General features: G+C 43.0%; 1 protein-coding gene across 1 annotated transcript in view; it reads left to right on the top strand.

Annotated features, from left to right (window-relative positions):
- LINGO2 (leucine rich repeat and Ig domain containing 2) overlaps positions 1 to 22,692 on the top strand; it is a 582,223-nt gene that overhangs the window by 444,078 nt on the left and 115,453 nt on the right. The window lies entirely within an intron of this gene.

Below are 22,692 nucleotides of genomic sequence, written 5' to 3'. Positions count from 1 at the left end.
ATTTACAAACCTGCCAAAGGTAACATATACATTAATAGTAAAGTTATGATTCAGTTCTAGGCAGTCAAGTTTTAAACTCTATGCTTTTAACTACTTCATTTTTTTCCAGTAAATAATTCAATCTTTTTAAGTAAAGTTATCCAAATTCTTTCTAGCTTCCCTTTTGAAAATTAGATCAGGTAGTGACTATAGTTTGTAAAGAACCTAATATGAACCAATTTGCATATAGTTTGAACCCATAACCTCAGCCTTTTCAACAGTGGGTCTCTAATTCCCTGAGCCAACACAAGGCTGCATTTTATACAGACAATTTCTAATGCATGAATGCTGGCATTTCAAAATAGGTTCAGATGTATTCACTGATAATGAACTGGGAACTGTAACTTCTGTAGAATTTTTTAATTAATGCTTTACATTAACCCCCTAGGAATTCAACTCATTTGGTCCCAGGAATTCATATTTGTTCAGTTGATAAATGAATTTCTAAGTTCTTAATATGTACAAAATTCAGGGTCTGAGCAAATCACGCAAATACAGTTCTGACATTCAAAGTGAGATTGCTATCCTAGATGCTGAAATTGTTCACCCTAACTGTGGTTACTTTTCAGGACTTATATTTTGCCATAATTTATTTAAAGTATATTCTTCTATTATCATAAACTCAGAGAATAAAGAAGCCTATTTTTAAAGAAGCCCTATTTAAAAATGTATTGCTAATGGTAAAGTTTTATAACCAAGATTTTCTTGAAGTCAAATTCTTAAAAATTTAAGGACCAAGGAAAAATTGTTTTCAAATTAACTTCAAAGCCCTCACTATAAATATGTAACATTAAGTTCTATATAAAATACTAGAGGCCCAGTGCACAAAATTCATGCACGGAAGAGGGGTGTCTCTCAGCCCAGCCTGCACCCTCGCTAATCTGGGACATCTCTAGGGATGTTCCACTGCCAGTTTAGGCCTGATCCTCTCACAATCCAGGACTGCTGGCTCCCAGCTGCTCGCCTGCCTTCCTTCCTTCCTGATTGCCCCTAACCACTTCTGCCTGCCAGCCTGATCACCCCCTAACCACTCCCATGCCAGCCTGATTGATGCCTAACTGCTCCCCTGCCAGCCTGTTTGCCCCCAACTTCCCTCTTCTGCCAGCCTGGTCACCCCTAACTGCCCTCCCCTGTAGGCCTCCCCCCCGCCACAATTGTCCTCCCCTGCAGGCCTGGGTCCCTCCCAACTGCCCTCCTTTGCTGGCCATCTTGTGGTGGCCATCTTGTGTCCACCTGAGGGCAGGATCTTTGATTACATGGGGATAGCCATCTTGTGTTTTGGAGTGATGGTAAATCTGCATATTACTCTTTTATTAGATAGGATAGAGGCCTAGTACATGGGTGGGGGCCAGCTAGTTTGCCCTGGAGGGTGTTACAGATCAGAATGGCAGTTCCCATGGGGTGTGGGAAGGCCTGGGTAAGGGGCCTGTGGTGGTTTGCAGGCTGACCATGCCCTCTGGTGACCCAAGTGGAGGCCCTGGTATCTGGAATTTATTTACCTTCTACAATTGAAACTTTGTAGCCTGGAGTGGAGCCCAGCCTCCTGCTTGCTCTATGGCTGGCAGCCATTTCTTTTGGGATTTATTTTCTTCTATAATTGAAACTTTCTAAGAAAAGGCAGTCATTGAAGGGGCCACTTGCTACTTTAGGACATAGAACTGCCAAGCCTGAAGTGTGGTCTAGAAGAGCCGTTCTAAAAGGAACACAGATACAAAAATAGCTGCCGTGCCAGCTCACTGATGTTCAGACACAAATGCAAGCAAAGAGCCTGCAGCACTGCCAGGACCTTGTTCACATGGGTGCATACATGGACCTTGGAGCATTCCCTGAATGAGCCTTCCTTGTGCGCTCAATGCTGAAAGCTCTCTCACAGCTACAATGCCAGGATCTCCAGAGCAAATGCCATCTTTGAGGGGGAACACAGACTCCGAGGTCCCTTTAAAGTTGCGATTAGGATACTTTCCCTATGACAAGACTGGAGGAAGGGGTCTAAGCCAAAGCACTCTTCTTAGATAAAGTCTCCTTTGAAGAGTCACAGGAAGCCAGGTGTGCAGAACTGTCAGACAGCATGTCACACCCAAGGCAGTGATTTAATGCTCTGACCCTTCCTGTAAGGCCAGTGCACTGGGAAATTCCTTTCTCCGTACTCTGGCCATTGATCTCTCCTACATCCTTTATGGCACCTTCCTCTCACTTGGGAAGGCCTGAGAGTAACACCAGACCTAGCAAGGATAGAGGGAAGTGAGAGAAGCATTAGACTCCCACTCAAGAGTGTAATTTTTTGAGCCAGTGGCCTCTCAGGGCTGCCCAGGTTATTTTTCCTGTTAGGTTTGTTAGGAATAAGAAAAAGCAATAAAATAGTACTGAATCAACCTGGGCTTATTAGTTCCTGGCAATAAGGGTCTCTAAGGATGAAAACTAATAAGTAGTTCTTGAATACTTATTCAGTATCAAACACCATTCTGAGCGCTTTGTTGGATACTCTCTATACGATAAATATTTCACCCGTGTTTTGCAGACAAGGTAACCAGATAAAAGAGTGCTGAGGTTCATATGGGAATCAGCTTCAAAGCCATTTCAAGTCTGAGACTTAAGCCTGTGCTTTGTCTTCTACTCCATGCTATAAAAAAGAGGAAAAAAAAGAAAAGAAAAGAAAAAAAAAAAAGTTGATTTCTCCTGTGTGAACCTACTGGAACTGCATGGAGAAAAATGGCTCCAGGGCATTTCAAACTGTCCAGATGTCTCATCCTATCTAATAAAAAGGGAATATGCTAATGAACCATCACTCCGTCACAAAGATGGCTGCACCCACAGCTGAGGCCAAGTTCCCATAAGGAGCTTTAAAGAATAATTAGTAGGGACCTGAGGCTCCCCCCGCCCCCCAGCCGGGTTTGACAGGGGACCTCAGGCCACACCCCCTACCCTGGCATCAGGCTGGGGGACCTCAGGCCACAACGTCAACCCCAGTGCCAGGCCAGTAGAACTTAGGCCGCACCCCCAACCCCAGTGCCAGGCCAGGGGAACTCAGGCACTGGCCTTACAGGAAGGGTCAGAGCATTAAATCACTGCCTTGGGTGTGACATGCTGTCTGACATTTCTGCACACCTGGCTTCCTGCCACTCTTCAAAGGAGACTTTATCTAAGAAGAGAGCTTTGGCTTAGACCCCTTCCTCCAGTCTTGTCATAGGGAAAGTATCCTAATCGCAACTTTAAAGGGACCTCGGAGTCTGTGTTCCCCCTCAAAGATGGCATTTGCTCTGGAGATCCTGGCATTGTAGCTGTGAGAGAGCTTTCAGCATTGAGCGCACAAGGAAGGCTCATTCAGGGAATGCTCCAAGGTCCATGTATGCACCCATGTGAACAAGGTCCTGGCAGTGCTGCAGGTTCTTTGCTTGCATTTGTGTCTGAACATCAGTGAGTTGGCACGGCAGTTATTCTTGTATCTGTGTTCCTTTTAGAACGGCTCTTCTAGACCACACTTCAGGCTCGTCAGTTTTATGTCCTAAAATAGCAAGTGGCCCCTTCAATGACTGCCTTTTCTTAGAAGGATAGTCCTGGAGAGGTTTCAGTAGCTCTGAGTTGTAGGTGTAGATCCCACCCCTCTTTTCAGAAGTGGTCAAGTATAGGAGATGTTTCATGTCTTTAAAAATTGCACACACTGCCCCTAGAAATGAAGCATAAATACGATCAGATGAAGTTTCCACCTGAAATTGTATTGGCGAATGAGCCCTGGTCTTCCCAGCTCTGTTCTCTCAGTGGCTAGGAAAACACTAAGCCTTTCAAATTAATATTCAGAAACAGTCTATTCTGTAATGATCATGGGCAATGCCTAATGACTGGAAGTAAAGCAGTAGGAATTGTTGAAATTAATAGAAGAGGTGGGATGGCTCAGAAATATGCAAAGTGAAGAGCCATAGATCTTTTTAAAAATTTTTATTGTTGACACTATTACAGGTGTCTCCCATCCTCCATGATGCCTTTGCCCATCTCACCCCGCCCTAGCCTCCCTATCCCATGGCCTTCACCACACTGCTGTCTGTGCCCATGGCCATGCATATATGTTCACTGGCTAATCTCTTCACCTTCTTTTAGGTTTGTAAATGTATAAGAGACCTTAGAGAATTACTAACTCAGCCTATGATTTACAGATGTGTGTGTGTATTTTTTTAAATATATTTTATTGATTACTTACAGAGAGGAAGAGAGAGTGATAGTTAGAAACATCAATGAGAGAGAATCATTGATCAGCTGCCTCTTGCACACCCCCCATTGGGGATGTGCCTGCAATCAAGGTACATGCCCTTGTCAGGAATCAAACTGGGGACTTTCCAGTCTGCAGGCCGACTCTCTATCCACTGAGCCAAACTAGTTTCAGCTGTGTGTGTATTTTTTAAATTGAGATACAAAGTTAAGTAACTTCCTGAAAGTCATGATATAAAATATGAAAGTTTAAATTATAATACTTAAAATTATTTAAATGGTTTTAAATATTATTAAAATATTTTATACCCTTTATACTCTAAGTCCCGTGATGAGTACTAGGGATATAGTACTGAAAAAAATAAATTGACTTACTTCCTGTTCTACTAAAGGTCTGACTACTGGGTGTCTTTATCCAGCATCTAGAAGGGGTTCAGGAATCTGGAGAAGGGGCTGTGTGTAAATTAATCAAGAGCCCAGAGACTAAACATAATTTTGGAAGGCATTTTGGGGGGCCCGACGAGTTCTCTCATCTCTCTGGACCCCTTGCTTTTTATTAACAGAAATTGTCCTAAAGCAAGGTAGATATACATTTCAAAGGATAAGATTTGGTATACAGAATTCATCATCAGATTAGTGGAACTGTCTATGTCTGTGCAGGTGTTTGGCCAGGAGGAGGCAATAACATGTAGATTAAAATGCCCTGAGCTATCTGGCAGCAAGCATTCATTTATGCATCCCTTTCAGGTTTGGGGAATGCCCTCAGCCATTTCCAACTGGCAATAAGATATGTGATTCAGACCTTGCTGAGTTCCTAAGTTCCATCAACCTTTTGATGAAACTCTTGCATTTATGACATGCTGGGATTAGCTTCCAGCCTCTGACTGTTGAGAAAGAGACCCAACGATCATACTTATAAGTGTGAAGACACAGCTGTGACTCATGCTACATGTAAAAGGTACACAGTGCTTTGAGAACATATAGTAGAGGACAGTGTGGCATAGCACCTGCTTACATGCTTCTTGATTTTAATCACCCTATTTCTCTAGATAGCAGTTACTACTACTACTTGGTCTTTTTCCTTTCTTTCTTTCTTCCTTCCTTTCTTTCTTTCTTTCTTTCTTTCTTTCTTTCTTTCTTTCTATCTTTCTGTCTTTTTTTTTTGTCTCTTTGGTTCTCACTATTGTATTTCTCTCCCCAGACTAGAATCTAAAGCCTCATTGAAGCTCTATCTGTCTCATTCATAACACTCTCAGAGCCCAGAGCAGTGCTTGATACAAACAGGACACTAGAGAATATTTGCTGACTAAGGAAGATGGTCTATTCTATGAAAGCTTCCCTGGAGAGCACATTTCCTACTAATGTGACTTTTCACCAGTATAAGAACCACCACCAAAAAAAGAGCTACCCCTGGTGTTTCAGAACAGGGAAAACAGAAACAGAATATGTTTGTCTTTAGCTGTTTATACACAATCTTACCTTCTCTTGAGATACACATTACTGCATACCCAGAGAATGATGTGTGCCGATCTGCTGTCTAGCTCCAACTGCACTCAGGTGGGAATGATGAGTGACTCTGTCTTCATGTTTCTGAGGACATGCATATGGCAGGTTAGTCAATGCCTAAGCAGAGATGTCGGCAGTTATATAGAGAGCCCAGTAGTTAAAATCTTTTATTAGCACATTCTGTTTGGGGGGTAGGGATGTCTACCTTTTATTTTTACCATATTATACTTTATTTTTCAATTATGAAAAGTGAAAATAGAACATTTCTCATTTTTTACTTGCTAGATATTGAATTTTATTTGTGTCCATAATTGTGAGATTAGTTTATAATTTGCTCTTTTAGTGAATTTAAAGGTGATATACAATATCACATTAGTTTCAAGTGTATAACCCAGTGATTGGATATTATATTATATAACTTATTAAGTGATAAATCTAGTACCAACTGACACCAAACAAAGTTATTACCATATTTTCTGGTGTATAAGACGACCCCTAATTTTACAGTTAAAACATAGGTTTAGGCCTATATGCGCTGTATAAGACTACCACCTACTTCCGAGGCAACACCAGTTCTTTTTTTAATAGACCGCCTCTCTGACTCTGGCCAATCTGAGCAGGCTTTTTACTAGAACACAGTGTACATGTTCTGTACCCGAAGCTGGACCCTGGTGGTATGTGAGTTATGGGAGGTAAAACCCTGTAGGGACCAGTGATATTTAGCCGTGGTGTTCACAGATTCAAACTCCGCACCAGCACTGTGTCCGGGACTACTCTGCAAATGTCTCAGGCTGTACCAAAGGCATCTGCCACCTACCTAGGGCCTGCAGAACTTTGTGGTGGGAAAGGGCTCAGTAGGTGCTCAGGGTAAGGTCAGAAGGGGTTATCAGGTTGAAACAAACTAATATGTGGACTTGTGGAGAGAAGGCTCTTCACAGAAATGGCTGCACTGGTCTGGTTTGTAAGGGAAAAACTGCTCACAGACTAGAGCCACACAAGTCAGTCTCTCCCTGTGTGCCTTCGCCACCCAGAGTCAGCCTGGAAATCCTTGAGAGCCTTCCAAGGTGGACTGCCTTTCAAGCGCTGTGTGGTCCCAGCCCAGAGACACCTCTTCAGAGTGCGAGCTTGGCAGGGATGGGTCACAGGGAGTCGGCGAGGCTAATATATTCACCCAGGCTGATGCTTTGTGGAGAAGAGTGCTCAATCCATGTATGATGTGGTCTGTGGGTGGTGTGAGAGATGGACTCAGCACAGGAAGGAACTTTGGCATCTGTCCGTCCAGCCTTCACCCTGAAGCCATTCAACCCAGTCTCTTCCTGTTTGACTACAGTCTGCTATGAGCTACATTTGCCCCAGCAGAGCCCAGAGTGAGTGACCACATGGGGGATTCTGTGTGCTGGCCACTTAAGACTGTAGGCACCTGCGGTTCTAGTAGATGCCCCTCTTACCCAGTGGCTGGAGTCCTGGCTGATTTTCACAGCCAGATGTTCTGTGAAATCCTTCCCCTGGCTCTGGTGCTCTCCACTTTAGGCCCATGTCCTAAGTATAGGTTTATGGACATAGTCATTCCATTTAGCATATTCCTATATTATAAAAGGCTAATACATAAATTGTCTCCTAAACTGGGAGTTTGACCAGGCATTCGACCAGGGAACTGGGCCAGCCCACCAACCTCCCTCATTCCCTCCCCCACAGCCAGGCCGATTCGCTCTGATTGTGGAAGCCAGGCCAGATCCCTCCCATGCAGGAATACTGGCACCAGGCCTCTAGTTTTGGAATAAAAAGCAGAAATCCTGATGTTCCAGGAGAGGCTTAATAAATCTTGGGTTGCCAGTTCATATAACAAAACTGCTATTTCAGATTTAAAAGATATGTGTGTTTTTGTGTGTATGTGTGTGTGAGTGTGTCTCTCTGTGTGTATCTGTGTGTGTTTGTGTGTGTGTGTGTGTAATCTTACCGATTATAAGATACCATTTAGGGAAACATCCAGAATCAATAAAGGAGCAGAGGCAGAGAACAGACCAGGGATTGTCATGGCAGGAGGGTTGGAAGCAAGGACTTTAGGTCAGGGTTTCCTATTGGAACTTTCTAGATAGTGATGTTCGTTGCACCACATCGTAAATATATTTCATGCTCTGGAATGGCAAAATTTAAAATATAAAATAAAATTTTATTTAGAATGTAACAAAAAATACATCATACACTGCGAACATAATAACATAATAGCTACAACAAGCGAAAAGATAATTATGTAGAAGGGTATCACTAATTCTGGTTGGCTTGGGGGAGTAAATAACCAGGTCAAGTATGCTAAGATCTTCTTTAAAGTAGGATATGCTGCCTGGGACAGAGGAGGCTTCAGAAGAGCAGCTGGAGCAGGTTTCCAAGGTGACATGACCTCTGGGGATGGAGGTGCAAACAGGTCAGTGTCCATCTGGCACCCCTTATCATGTTTGGCTCCTGGTACAGCAGCAGCAGCTCGCTCTGCCTCCTGGGCTGGTGCTGGAGGTGTGAGAGGAGAACAGATCACCCATGAGCTGGTATTTCCAGGTGCCCCCCAAGGACAGAGCACAGCCTCAGCCCAGGACATCCCACCCCCCACAGGCTGCCCAGCAGATGGGTGGTCTGAGGCCAGTCTTTACTTTCCTCTGGCCTCTGGGAGCTCCTGTGAGATGGCACTGTCCCCTGTCCATCAGCTCACATCACCTCCACTCCCCACCCATCCATACTCGCTCCAATGTCTCACCCATGGGCTTGGCTGCCCAGCGCTCCAGGTCCCTGGGCCTGGCTGTTTGGAGGAGGCCACGGTGATCCAGGGGGGGAGTGAGCAGGTGGCACTGGAACCTGAGTGGCTTTGGGTAGGGAGGAGAGTGGGCCCTGGACTGCTTCCTGGGAGGAGACCTCATCCTGCCATCCACAGGCCAGGGTTCCCCTGGCTCCCAGCGGGCCACACGCTCTGCAGGCCTGCTCTGGCCCTCACTCGTGCCCAAGGGGCAGGGTTCTCCGTCCAGCATCTGCTGCTCCTCCATCATCTGGGTTGGGCGCTGCAAGGACAGTGACCATCAGCCAGTGCAGATGCCTCCCGCCCTCCCAGGCCCTGGTCCCTGCTGCTCTGGGATCAGGCCCAGCCCTGAGTCTGCACAGATCTCCACCCGGGGAGGGGTGGAATAGGGGGGAAGGAGATGCCCCTCCAGGATCAGCCTAAACCTCAGGCAGAGGGAGGTGCCCACACTCCATGTCCACCTACAGCCTTGACCTGGGGGTGAGCATGACAGACCCACAGGCTTCTGACCCCACAACCTCAGCCTGCACCTGCTCAGGCCAGACCCTCCCCACGCAACCACCTAGCCCCCTACCATCACATACACACACATACACACACACACACACACACACACACACACACACACACACAAGTGGAGGGGACACGGGGCTGGGGAGGGCCATGAGGATGGTGGGCTGGCTCTGACAAACCCGCCCTGGGCCTCCCTGTGTTACCTCTGGGTTCCTCTGAGCAAAGGGCCAGAACCAGGGGCGTCGGGGCTGGGTGCGGGGCTGAGTGCGGGGCTGAGTGCGGAGGCAGCTAAGGCAGCGGAGGAAGAAGCTGTCCCTGTGGGCTCTGGGCCCTTCCCGGCGGCGGGGCAGCGGCACACAGCACAGCATGCTGGCGAGGCTGCCTCTGGCAGGGCACAGGGGCTGCTTCAGAACGCGGCTGCCTGGCTACGGGTTCCAGGACTGTTGGGCTCCATCATCAGGCTGTGAGGTCACTGCTTGGGGGGGGGGGGGGGGCGGGGAGGGCAGAGAAGTTCAGGGTAGGGGCCAGGGAGGTTTTCTGTCATGTTCACACCCCAGGCCAGGGCTGGGGGTGTGGACATGGAGTGTGGGCAGTTTCTGCTACCCCAGGTTTATGCCTACACTGCAGCTGAATCTAACCCCCCTGCCAGCCTGGTGGCCCCACGCAGCCTGTTTGGTTGTCCTTTCAGTTGGGATGGTCACTTAGGCTTTTATATAGATTGATATGCCTGACATCAAATGATTTGCACAATGACCCTTTGTTATTGTTGCACTTTTAGTAAACGATCTGAGATTTGGAATCTTGTTCAAGATTTCAAATCTAGAATAAATGTAATCAAGATATACTAGTATACATATATGTTCTGACTATAAATATGACACTTTTAAACTATGACCTTTTTCTTTTTAAAAAAAATATATTTTATCATTTTTTTTTACAGAAAGGAAGAAAGAGGGATAGAGAGTAACATCGATGAGAATATAGTGAATATTATTGCACCGCATTTTCCGGCGTATAAGACGACCCCCTAATTTTACAGTTAAAACATAGGTTTAGGCCTATATGCGCTGTATAAGACTACCCCCCACTTCCGAGGCAACACACAGTTCGTTTTTTAATAGACCGCCTCTCTGACTCTGGCCAATCTGAGCAAGCTTTTTACTAGAATACAGTGTAGCTTCGGGTAAAATTAGGGGGTCGTCTTATACGCCGGAAAATACGGTAAGAACTTTGTTTGGTGTCAGTTGGTACTAGAATTATCACTTAATAAGTTATATACTATCCCTATGCTGTGCTTTACATCCCCATGATGATTCTGTAACTACCAATTTGTACTTCTTTTTTTTTTTTTAAACATATTTTATTGATTTCTTATAGAAAGGAAGGGGAGAGAGATAGAGTTAGAAACATCGATGAGAGAGAAACATCAATCAGCTGCCTCCTGCACACCCCCTACCGGGATGTGCCCGCAACCAAGGTACATGCCCTTGACTGGAATTGAACCTGGGACCTCTCAGACCTCAGGCTGATGCTCTATCCACTGAGCCAAACCGGTTTCGGCCAATTTGTACTTCTTAATCCCTTCAACTTTTTCACCCAGCACACCATCCCCTAACCCCCACCCTCTGGCAACCACCAGCTCACCAGTTCTCTCTGTGTGTCTATGAGTTTGTTTCAATTTTATTTGTTCATGTATTTTGTTTTTTAGATTCCATATATGTGAGATCATATGATATGTGTATTTCTCTGTCTGACTGTTTCACATAGCATAATATCCTCTAGACCCATCCATGCTGTCCATATGGTAAGATTTCATTCTTTTTATAGCTGAGTAATATTCAACTATTTATATGTACCACCAATTTTTTATCCAATTGTCTTCTAGTATTGAAGGGCACTTGGATTGTTTCTATAGTTTGGCTATTGCAAATAATGTTATAATGAACATAGGGGTGCATGTTTGTTTTTTTGTTTTTTTAATTAGTGTTTTGGGTTTCTTTTGATAAATCCCCAGAAGTGTAATTGCTGAGTCATAAAGCAGTTCTATTTTTAATTTTCTGAGGAAACTCCATAGTGTTTTCCATAATGCCTGAATCAGTCTGCATTTGCATCAACAGTGCCTGAGGGTTTCCTTTTCCCCACATCCTCACAAAACTTGTCAATTTATGGATTTATTGATTATAGCCATTCTGACAGGTGTGAGGTGATTCCTCATCGTGGCATTAATTTGCATTTCTCTGACAGTAACATTGAGCATGTATATTGGCATTCAGTATGTCCTCTTTGGAGAAGAGTCTATTTAGGTCCTTTGCCCAGTTTTTAATTGGATTGTTTGTCTTCCTTGTTTTGAGTAGTATGAGTTCTTTATGAATTTTGGCTATTAAGCCCTTATCAGATGTATCATTGGTCAATCTGTTCTCCTGTTTAGTAGGTTGTCTCTTAATTTTTTAATGTTTTATAATAGTTTGATGTAGTTCCATTTATTTATATTTTCTTTTTGTTTCTCTTTCCCAAGGAGATATATCAGAAAAAATAATTGCTAAGAGAATTATCAGACATTTTACTACCTATGTTTTCTTTTAGGATTTTTATGGTTTTGAGTCTTACATTTAAGTCTTTATTTTGAGTGTATTCTTATATATTGTGTAAAAAGGTGGTCTAGTTTTTGTTGTTAAATCTATGTCCAATTTTCCTCATTTATTTTATGAGAAGTATTGATCAGATTGGTATTACCAAAGGAGAAAGAACATCAAGGTTAGCAAGAATGAATCAGAGTCTTAGTATGGTAAATTCAGGAAAAACCTTACTAAGCTTTGTGGAAATAGGTAGAAAGAAAACAGACAGAACTACAGAATGATTGACACTATTTTTTATCATAAGGATGGAGAAGCTAGTGTTCCATCTTATGATACTGGCATTACAACTGAGAAAAAACCAATGTAAGTGAAGTGTTCGTTAGAGGTAGTGCCCCGAGTGAGCACAACATTGGAAGAAGGTCTGGGGGAGGAATTTGGATGAGGATTCTGCCTCAAACCAAGAATGAGATCACAAGAGGGAGAATTTAAATTACTTATGAAGGAGCTCATTTTAATGTCTGTGCTAGAGGGTAGCTCCAAGGAATGCAAACCCAACTGCCAGTCTGTTTAGCATCTCTGCTTCTTAGGATTTCTGTCTGTTGGCTATGAGGGCATGAGAGCACCCAGACTATGTATCTCTCATCATCCAGCAAGCTAATCTGGTCTTGTTTACATGGTGGCTCAGGGGTTTAAGAGACTGAATAAATGCAATCTCTTGGAGCTGACATTAACATACAGCTTCACTTCTACCTCATTCCATTGGCCAAAACAAGCCAAGGATCAACATAATTCAAGGGATGGAAAGACAGGCTCTGCATATCTTGATGAGAGGAGTGGCAAAGAATCATGACCATTTTTTCGTTGCCAAGGTATTATACATACAAAGAAAAATGCAGATATATTTTTCTTTACTTTTTAACTTCATGCTTTTCAACTATCCATAAAAAATGGAAAGAATCTAATATTGTATCTTTATAGGTCAAGTACTTTTACATAATTTAAGTTAGCAGAAATATATACCAAGAACTCTTCCTGAACTGTTGGCTGATATAAAGTTGGAAGAGCCTGGCCAGTGTTTCTTGGTGGTTTTGAGCATCAACCTATGAGCCAGAAGGTCACAGTTTGATCTGGGGTCAGGGTACGTGCCTCCATTTCAGGTTCAATCCCCAGTGGGAGGTGTGTAGAGGCAGTTGACCAATGATTCTCTCTCATCATTGATGTTTCTATCTCTTTCTTCCTTTCCCTTTCTCTCTGAAGTCAATAAAAAATATTTTTAAAGTAGATAGAAGAATGCTAATGGCCTAGATATAGGCATATTTTAAATTGAACCTAATGGAATATGCAATAAGTCAAACCAAGGTGTTATCTTGAATTCTCTATGGATCCTTTGGAGTTGACATCCCAGCATGGCTTCTCAAGCAGAGCTTGAAATAATCCTCTGAAACATGCTACTTCTCCAGATGTCCAGTTTCCATATCCCAGTTCTTTAGTGAATAAGGGTTTGCCAGCCTTCCCATCGCAGAATGGCACTCAATATTCCCCGTGCCCCATTTTTAAAGCAGTGATAGTAGCTTCAAGCTATTGTGAATAAGAGCTTCAAAAATGTACTAGTGAACATTTCGCCCCTGTTCATATGAATGATCAGAAGGGACTGCAGTTGTATGGCTTTGTATACAGACTTTAATAAACCTGTTCTCATTTTCACCTGCTGTATATAGTCTCAGATGCCCAATGTATCATTGAGGCTGTGGGTTTTCGGTGTCTGTCAAATCTGCTTTGAGCTTATTTTTAAACTGCTCAATAAAAACAAAACCCACTAGTGCAGTTTCTACACTAATCCTTGCCGTGATACTAATTACAGACAGTATATTTAAAATTACTGGCCTGTTCGCCCTATTTGCCTATCTATGATATTTTGCAAATGTTCTCTTGGTTAAGGCAAGTTTGAGTTTTAGAAAATGAAGATCTCTTAAATAAGTTCATCTTTTACCTCATTTCTGGCAGCAAGGGATCCCCTTTTCTGTTTTTTGTTTTTCTTTCTGAATTAATACCTGAATTTAAAATACAATTGTTATTTCCACCCCAGTCTTCCACACTGCCCGTTTCCCCACATGGCTGTTTTGATCTATCATTCAAGTATATACACTGTTTAAAATTAAAAGCTGTCTTTTCCCTTAGTCCCACCAGAAATATTTTATAGACAAAAAATGCAACCTTTTTCAGGGCTGCTTCTAAGCTGATTTTAATTGAGTGCTCCAGCCAGGGACAGACCAAAGCAGTTGTGATTGTAGCATGGTCTCTGTGGCAGCTACTAAAGCATTCAAAGCACTCGGTGGGAGGGATCAAGGTGAGATGGAGCAAAGCTGATGGAAAATTGGAAGGCAGAAGCTTCTATTTGTCACAGTAGTCTGCAGTGGCATGTTCACCAGGGTTTATATTCCTGGTGCATACTCCTAAATGTCAAAATAAATTATCTCAGAGAAAACAAGTGGGTTATCAAGATTGACTGTTCTTGACTTCCTGACTTTTTGTAAACTCTTCCAGAACTGGATATATCACTGGTTCAGTTTCGATGGCAGAGTAATGTAAGCTGCACTTGGCTTTTAGTACTGTGTGCTGATAGGCACCATCACCAAGAGGTTCAGTGTATACAAGTGTAACCAAGACAAACTGCGATTAAAATAGTTTAATTCCCCCAGAGACAAATATTCCTTTGTCAGTGGGCATCCTTGCAACCACTACCCAGGAGATTTAATTGAACAGCTTAAAACACATAGAAACAGTGGGAGGAATCTCCAGGAATTTAGGAATGATGAAAAAGTTTAATCTTTGTCAGTGAAAAGTTGGTCTCATTTACTCTTCACACTGTGAAGTATTAGGCTGTGCGGCATTTACAGCAGCAAGCAATTAGAAGCCTTTTCCTCCCCTTAGCAGTAGCTTTGAAGTGACCTAGTTAACATGATGCTTATGGTTTATTTTGAAGTGCTGTGTACTTTAACTGTCTAGAATAATATTTGGTTTCTCTGTTAGTAGAAACACATAGCCTTTGGGAAATTCAGCACTGGGTTATCAAAAGCCAAAATGTATGGCTCTACTCTCAGGATTTGCATCTAGGATGAATACCTTTCCTATTACCTTCTCCCGAACTTTTTTAAGTTACATAATTGTTTCAGGTACTCCAGGGGGACAATCACTCCCTCAGCTTCCTCTTACCTCCACCCTCAACTACATGTCTGCACTCATTCATACACTGACTGGTGCAATGGTCTCTAAAATAGTTCTTGAGGAGAATCCAAGATGGCTGCTCGGGTAGACACCTAGCCGCAGCCGCACGCAACAATTTCAATAAAATACAACTAAAATATAAAATGGACATTACCCAGAACTACAGGAAAGTCAACTGACTGGAAATTCTACAACGAGAAGCAAGGAGAAAACCAGAAGGAAGCACGGAGGAGCTGTAAAAGCCCAAGGTACGGAGACACGCGGCGCGCGCGGAGAGGACGGAGCCGGAGAGGAGGGAGGCCGAGTGCCTGGCTGGCGTTCCCTAGCGGGAAGGAGATAAACACTCGGACTGTGCTGGGCCCCCAACTGCTCTGAACCCCCGTTCTAGGCCAGACCCTGGGGACCCAGGCTCATCCAGAGGGAGCTGGGCTGTAAGGCGGTACTCGGGGAAGCAGCGAAAGGAGGTCCCGGAGGCGCACACAGCATGCAGAGAAGGGCCGGCCGGCTGTGCCGTAGGACTGCCCTGGCGGGAAGGAGACAGGCTCCAGACTGCTCTGAACGCCACCTCCAACTCCACTTCCAACTGAACTGAACCCCAGTTTCGGGCCCATTGCGGGAGAGCTTACACTGTTTGGTAGCAGGCGAAAATCGAGGGCACCTTTCTCTCAGAGGCGCTTGCAACAAGTACTGAAGGACCCTGAGTCTCAGGAGTCGCATAGGGCGGGGCTGACGGAAGCCAAGGCTGTAGGCTCCACCCTCAAACTCCGCCCCATCAGAAAAGCTGCCTGCGAAAATGCCTAAACCAAATAGATCACAAACGAAAGAAATGGAGGACAAAAAGCGACTGGATATAGAGTTCAAAACCACACTTATAGGGTTTTTCAAGAGACTCCTAGAAAAGGCCGATAAAATAAATGAGACCTATGAGGATATGAAAAGGGAGCAACAAGAAATGCTAAGGGATCAACAAGAAATAAAGAATACATTGTCTGAAATAAAAAATATTCTACAGAGTCCTAAAAACAGAATAGAAGATCGCAAGAATCAAGTCAAAGATTTGGAACATAAAGAGCCAGAAGACACTCCTCTGCAGAAGCTAGAAGGCAAGAGAATCCAGAAAATTGAAGATAATGTAAGAAACCTCTGGGACAACTTCAAACGATCCAACATCAGAATCATGGGGGTCCCAGAAGATGAGAGAGAGCAAGATATCGAAAACATACTGAAAGAAATAGTGACAGAAAACTTCCCCCACCTGGGGAAAGAATTGGACTTACAAGTCCAGGAAGCACACAGAACTCCAAATAAGAGGAATCCAAAGAGGACCACACCAAGACAAATCATAATTAAGATTCCAAGAGCAAAGGACAAAGAGAGAATATTAAAAGCAGCAAGAGCTAAGCAGGTGGTTACCTATAAAGGAGCACCTATGCGATTGTCAGCTGATTTCTCAACAGAAACCATGCAGGCCAGACGGGAATGGCAAGAAATATTCAAGGTGATGAATAGCAAGAACCTACAGCCAAAAATAATCTACCCAGCAAAGCTATCACTCAGAATCGAAGGCCAGATAAAGAGCTTCACTAATAAAAAAAAGCTAAAGGAGTTCATCACCACCAAACCAGAATTATATGAATTGCTGAAGGGGGTTCTTTCAGAAGAGAAAGTAAATAAAGATAAAAATTATGAACAACAAATACGTAACTATCAACAAGTGAATCTAAAAACCAAGGAAATTAAAAAAACAAATCTGATGAACAATATTAACTGTTGAATATAATATTGTAGAATCAGAGGTATGGAAGGGGAGTGAACTGATGATTCTTGGGGAAAAGGGGAGAGGGGAATGTGGGAAGAGACTGAACATATAAACTGTGCACCTATGGATGAGGACAATGGGGAGTGGGGAAAGGGCAGAGGGTGGGGTGGGAAGGGGGGGGGGAAAGGAACACTTGTAATAATATGAACAATAAAAATTTATTAAAAAATAAATAAATAAAAAATAAATAAATAAATAAATAAATAAAATAGTTCTTGAAACAGAATTTGCAGCCGTGGGAAGAGACAGCAAACCCAAAAGTAAAACTTAGAGTGAACGAAATCATAAGCAAAGCTCAACATCAAGAGAGCCCTCAATCCTAGATGTTAAAAATGGAAGGAGTTCATGAGATGGAAGTTGAATCAACTCAGAGAAGACCAGGTGAAAGTGGAGGGTGAGAGATTGATGTTTCCTGAGATGAAGAAGGTAACTACATCCTGAGTTTCCCTTGAGTCTTTTTGCTTAGGTTCTGTATTGTGCTGGCTGACAAGACTTGTCTTCTTCTGAACACTGTATATTGTGTAAACTTTATTTATTTACTATTTATTTATTTATTGTGTTAATTTATAGCCTTACAAGACAATGAGCTTTGAATTCTTTATTCAGCATGTGTTCTTTTCTCTACAATCCATTTGACATTGTTCAAATCTTTGTAGCATTTACTGCTTTCTTCTGGTTGATCTCTACTTTTTCTCTGCCTGCCTTTCTTGCACCCACTAATCCAGGCGTGAGCTGTTTGAAAGCCAGGAGCATTGCCTTTGTGTAGCTAGTGTCTCACACACGCCAAGAGCCCATAGTGAAGGCCTCTTATTTCTCTAGAATAGGTGGTCCAGCTGCTGTTAGAATGAGGGAGGCTCGCCGAAGCTACTCTTTACTGATTTTATTCGTGTCCTCATTTGTCAATTAATTTATAAACTCCTAATGTGTTTTAGGTGCAGTGCTAGGTGTGGAGCATGTAGTAGTAAGACAGTTTTCACCCCTTGAAGTTTACAATCAAATTGGGGGCAGGGAGGGGGGAACCACTCTTGAAACAACTTATTCCACAAATAAAATTCTGAGTTTGTGTTAAATGCTAAAAGAAGAACTAATAAAACTCTGAGCACAGGAAATGCAGTAGAATCTCTGGGTAACAACATGTTCTTCGTGGAAGTGATAGGATAGCACTTGAAGAACATGCAGCAGTTGGCTTCCTGAGGTAAGAAGAAAAGAAGAAAAGGACTTCCAGACAGAGAGAAAGCATATGAGTAAGAGGGGCCAAACCCTCTAATAGAGACTCTGGGGAGAGTGGTAGAAGACAAAGAAGGCAATGTTTGCCAGGACTAGATTATTCCTGGTCTCAAAAGCCATTGTATCAACATGAGTCAGTATCCAGAGAGCATAATTAGCATTTTAAGAGTATTAAATAGAGATTAATAGGGCCGTATTTGCATTTTAAAGATCATTCTGACTTTAAAATGCAGATCTGAGCAAAAGTCAATGTGAGATAACAGTGTTATAGGACCACTTCACACTTCACATGGGGGGTGGGGAGGGTTGGGGCCTGGCCCTGTTCCAGCAAGGCACCTTCGGACCTTTTGTGTGTCAGGTGACTTCCAGGTTTGTGACTCATGCAGGAAAAATTGCAAGATAGGAGTCCAGGTGAAAGTGAGAACAGGTTTATTAAAGCTTGCGATAGTAGGGCAAAGGAAGAGCCTCTGGAGATAGATTCAGGGGGTCGCCCTGGACAAGCCCTTTGCTCCCCGAAGTACAAGTCTGGTGGGGACTCTTAGAGCTTAGGACGGAAGAAACAAAGTACACACCTGAGGAATGTGGGTTTGGGGTGTGCTCAGAAAAGAGTGAAAGCTGGCTTTCTTTGTCCTGGAGGTTTTATCTAGTTTCTATAGATGGGAATTTTAGGGGAGGTCCCAGGGGAGGATCATTTTTTGGTTAGTTTTACTTTCTCTTGGATTAGTCTGGCTCTCATCATTATCATTATCATCATCATCATCAGCAGCAGCAGCAGCAGCAGCATCATCTCTGTCCCTCACTAAGCTGATTTAAACCACCTGTGCTTAGGTGTCTTTGTTTAGGGAGGATAGAGTCTTGTGATTTATCAGCTGACCGTTAATTGCTCAACTGTTCTGGCCTTTGTTCAGCAATTTGTTTCTCATTCCACTGGCCAGGGAATTGTTCTAGTTTCTTTCTCAGCTGCCTCATTAGGAGGGTATTATCTTGGTCTAGGTAAGATGCAGGGCTGGCTTGGGTCAGAGTAGCAGCAGTTAGGATGGAGAGACTGGACAGTATCAACATATTAGTATACTGTGTGGTGTAATTGTTGATGGTGGGAATGAGGCCCTTGCATGAGGTTGCAAGGAAAACATTCCAGGGACCCACATATGGGAGGAAGTGGTTTAGTCATAAGCTTTATCACAGAAGCAAAAAATCCAAAGACTGCCCCTGAGTTCCCAGTGTCTCATCTCTGTCCATCCAGCCATGGAAAAAAAATCAGCCTGCCTTCATCAGGCCCAGAAATAGGGCCAGTGTCAGACACTTTGCACTGTTGCTTTAGTCCATATCTCTGTCCCCATTGGCTGGCTTAGTTTCTGTTCTGGCTGCACTCCAGCTAGCTCTGTGCTCAAGCCCACTCTTGGAGCCTGCATAGTCTTCTATGGGCTCTAGGTGGCTGCTGGGAAAGAAAGAGAGAGGGGGGGGGGGGGGATATTGATTGATTAAGAGGTTCCTTGTTAAGCTAGGATTATATTATCTCACGGGCTTGGGAAGGACCAGATGCTTCTTCAAACTAATAAATCAACTTCCCAAGTTTTTTGGGGGAATGGGACTGATGCTGGATCCTCCCCCTAACCAACCCATTTCCTAGAGCATCCGGGGTTTTGTGTCCTTTATCCCCACGCTAGGCAGCCCCTTATGGCCCTCTCTTAGTTCCTACTATGGGCACCTCAAAGTGGAATTACTGCCCCTGGCTTTACCTTGACTTCTACAGGGCACATGTCCAACTGATGAATTGCCCCTTAACAGTTTTATCTCTTCCTCAGTCATCTGTTGGACAGCCAGGTTGGACCCTGGGGAGATTGGAAAGCTGGTCTTTTTGCCCTGCACAGTGGCAAGAGGGGCTTTAAATCCCTTGGCTGTGATCCCCTAGGGCAGTGGTCAGCAAACTCATTAGTCAACAGCACCGAAGTTTGCTGACCACTGCCCTAGGGTATCTATGAATGTTGCAACTTTCTAGAAAAGCAGACTTAGTACCTGATTCAGCTCCCAAGTTTATTATGCATCTTAATATCTGACTCCCTTTGCTTCCTTCCTTTATTAATATCTAGTTACCTAAGCTAACAAAATCAGTAAGATTTATCCATTGATTGCATGTAGGAAGTAAGGGAGAGGATGAAGCCTAGGTTTCTTCTATTCTTTATCCACACAGAATTTAGGCCTCCTTCATGCAATGAACACTATGCTGTAACAAAACAAACAAATCAAGAGAGGTCAGTCAAATTGCACAAATATTTTTTAATAAAATCCTTTTTGTTTAATGATACTGTGTAGTAATAATTCAAATGGCCATTTAAATATAATTACTAGTTACTTTGATCCAGTGATATTCTTAATTTTAGGAACTATAATAGGGGCTTAGCCATTCGCATTGTAGACGTGACAAGATACATACCCAAACATTACTTGATTTCTCAAAAAAATCACCTCGAGGAACCTAACTATTCTGTTATTCTGACCAGAAATACTTGTATTGCTATTACCCCACCCAGTACACATGGTCTTTCTATAGTTTGAGCATAATGTTTTGAATTAAAGTCAATGTAACCTACAGTTCTGGGGTTAGTTTTAATTTTGGGTGTCCCCTAGTACTATGGTAGCATGAAACATGAGTACCCATAACCTGAGGTTATATAAAACCATCATCCCGTCCTGTCTATGGGTAGGCATTCTCACCCTTTCCTCTTATCACAGCATCATCTCATTATCACCACAATCCATATTTCACATCAGCTCTGGGCCATTGTCAATCAGCAAGACTTATTCATTGATTACATGTGGGAAGAAAGTGAGAGGATGAAGTCTAGGTTTCTTCTATTCTATAGGACCTCATGGCTGCTATGGAGACAGAAGACAGGGTACAAACTTTGGCTGCCCCTCATGTTGTGCCCATTTAATATTCTCATCTTCTGGCAAACTCTTAACATCATAACACCTACCAATTAATGTTCTATGCACCTCCATGTGGAGCTAGGAATCCCTGGCTTTTTCAATCCAGATGTGCCTTTGCCAGTGCCCAGTGTCTCCACATAAAAGTACCAACACTGCACAGAGGACAGCTAGCATTCAGAGGAAAGAAAGACCCACACTCTGAGCATATCACTGACTGCATTACACCAGGAAAAGCTGGGTGCTGAGAAGTCTGTAAACTGACACAACCGCTCTACACAGAGGGACAAATTGAGCCAAACACAAACCAAACCAATGGAGCAGATTTAAAAAATAAGTAGTGACAAATATGAACATGACCCTTTTTAAAAATTAGTTGTTAGAGCAAATGAAGAGAAGCAGGGACCAATGCTTTAGACATTCCTTAAACTAGATGTCCAGCATTTCTTACCCCTTTCCTGTCACCCACCCCTTTTTAAGCTCACCTTAATGTTGTTTACCATATACTTACCATGGGATACAACCTTGGCGCTGAAGTTGGTAACTGAGTATTTGAGGGGGAGGAGGTTGCCCTTGTCACTAGTGCTGAGGGAGTTGTGACAGTAGCAGAACATTTCAGTGGCTGTGGGCCCTGCTGGCAAGTGGATGCATCTTAGGCTAATGTATGTGTTTTTCTTTCATGGCTTTTGTAGGTCACACCGAAGGTGTTACTCTGTCTCCCAGGGAAAATAAGATATTTAATTTGCTTCAAAAAATTTGAATGGAAAATTTCCCAGCGTTCAAATATAATGCAAAGGTTAAATTTTTAATTGTAAGATTCTAATTAGATTGTTATTAAATTTTTAACATATCATGCTATTGGTTTCGATGTGTCTGATTGTCTCTTAATTACTTCTGAAATGGGTTTTAGGCAGTTAGTGTCCACCCATGTCCTATCTCCTATTTCTACTAAGAGGCCACCCAGCGTGAGTTGTTCTTTCATGTAACCTTCATTTAACTGAAAGGACTTCTGTTATTACTCTCTCGTAAGAACTTCACAATGAACTTGAAGTGCCTGATAGAATGGGAGAAGAGGAGTCCTCCTTTTCAGCATGATTTTATCTCAAGTGTTGTTAATGAAAGGCACGAAAATTGGGCACTAGTCTGATGTGTAGCTTATGAAGTGTATTAGGATGCTCAATAGAAAAGAATGTCATCTTTAGCACACATAGGACCTTGACCATAGGTTACTGAATGCCTGGAGTCATTACAGCATCATCAACAGAACATGTTTGCCAGGTCCAAAACATATCAATAAAATGAAAAATGTTTTCTAATCTCTCTCTCTCTCTCTCTCTCTCTCTCTCTCTCTCTCTCTCTCTCTCTCTCTCTCTTCATCCCTCCCTCCCTCCCTCAAAATATAGCTTGATAGATTTTTACCAAATTTAGAAAATATGTTCAAGATGTCCTTATTATTATAGAAGCTGGAGCATGACACTGAATGGAGAGACTCTGGGTAGTAGAGGTTGGTAGAGGGGCCTTACATAGACTGAGACCATCTACTTCCTGTTACTTCCTGCAACTTCCTAGAATCTGAGCATCAGCAGGGACATATTCATGTATCAAACCCTACCATTCTCTCCAGCATCTTACCTAGGAAGTCTTTTTAATTAAGTTACACCTCTCTATTGGCGGTTAATTTATATATTTCACAGTCATTTTCTTCCCTAAATAGGTCACATCCATTACCCCAAATTTTGTGAAAATAATTATAGTTCACAGGAGATATTTTACACTAATTATAACATTTGGCCATTTGGCCTTTTTAAAGAGTTTCTTGTTCAAATCACACCATGTGTCTGTTCCTCTGCTGGGTACCAGGTCCAAGATGTGTTACA

Source organism: Pipistrellus hanaki (genome assembly GCF_964339955.1).
Source record: "Pipistrellus hanaki genome assembly, chromosome: 11".
Taxonomy (NCBI): domain Eukaryota; kingdom Metazoa; phylum Chordata; class Mammalia; order Chiroptera; family Vespertilionidae; genus Pipistrellus; species Pipistrellus hanaki.
Note: the sequence above shows the minus strand (reverse complement) of the source record. Positions and strands in the feature narration are given on the sequence as shown.